Below are 1513 nucleotides of genomic sequence, written 5' to 3' on the forward strand. Positions count from 1 at the left end.
ATGGTGGCTCCCATTGTTGTTGGCCGTAATTAGCACCCAAGCGAAATGTTTATACGCTAGTAGTCAAAACTTCTTAATGCCCGGCTGTACAAACGGTGTCATTAGTTGGGGATGAGTTCTGCGAACCGGAATTTTTTTCATTATTTGGCATGTAATGAAGTCATATTTGCTTAGACAAATTAAATGGGAAACTCTGCGCGCTTCTTATCGATAAACAAGCGCAAGAAGAAGCAGCACTCAGTCGTATCAAAACAAAAGACTTAGGCAACGAACTTGGGCTTGCGTCGACATGAATTTATAATTTTACGCGCTGCGGATTTCAAGACAGCATTCCCAGCATTGTTGCTGGGCCCGTCCATCATCATCAGCAGCTTCACGATCTTTATTCGCTATATTCACAGGCAGTGTATATTTTAAGCATATTTTGAACGCAATAAACAAGGATTTAGTGCTGATATACGATTTTTAAACTGTTCGCCTCTAGTTAATCTTCTTAATTTCGGTTTGAACAACTTTAGTACGCTGTTTGCGTGATTTGTTTATATCAGTATCTTGTGTTAGTACACTGTCTTAAAAGCTTAAACAAAGTAATGAGCCGTCAAATCATTGACCCGAATATTAATTATTCTTTTCCGTTTATAAAGGGTATTTAAAGTTTGAATTCTGCAACAGTGTCTTGTCTTTTCCGTTTTACAAGCCCAGCAGAATTTCTTTTAATTCCATTTGAATTTGATGGAACTGGTGCATTTGCCTCGTGTCACTTTTTGGTTGCGCCTGGTGATTTTGCAATTTAGTTTCTGCCCGCAAAACGGGTTGCGAAAAAGACTCGGCAAACTCGGACAAGTTCTTGGCTCATGCACTTGTTGCAGCGGTGTTATTTGTGTAATGCAGATTTTTAATTGCCTGTCACATAAATTCCAGAGATCTGCGGGCGTTGTAGCACCGCAGGTAGTTTGACATTTCGATTGACCTTCAGAAAGCCATTAGAATAAGCAGCGCATCGGCCATAAAAAGCAAATATAAAATCCAGAACCGTTAGGCCTGCCAAAAATGTCGGCTAAAAGCTTTTAAGTAACGAGATGAGAAATAAAAATAAATACTTTTGAATAACCAACAAAATCGAGAAGAAACATATGGTGATGATGTAATTAAGGCGTAGAAAGCAGAGAGATGAGATTGATGACCACCAAATCTTGATCTTGCTGGGAATTTAACAAAAATGCAGCCATAAAGAGCTGCCTAAGAGAGCCCCTATATGAAGAGCTAGAAATACGCTCTTGAAGGCACTCTTTTTGAAAAAGCTTCGCCAAGCTTTGGACACGCTAAATGCTATTAAGCCAACTTAGCCATGAAGCGACAAGGTAAGAAAAAAACAGGTACAAGAAATACCGAAGCAACGTAACCGAACTTACGGTAAGAAAAGGCAGGTAAGGCCGCCAGGTAAGCTCGGCTCTGCCGCCACGAAAGCCCGGCTCTGCTTTTTGCCTTCGATTCTTCAGTCGAGTCGCGAAAG

Source organism: Drosophila santomea, chromosome 2R (genome assembly GCF_016746245.2).
Source record: "Drosophila santomea strain STO CAGO 1482 chromosome 2R, Prin_Dsan_1.1, whole genome shotgun sequence".
In the NCBI taxonomy this organism is placed as follows: domain Eukaryota; kingdom Metazoa; phylum Arthropoda; class Insecta; order Diptera; family Drosophilidae; genus Drosophila; species Drosophila santomea.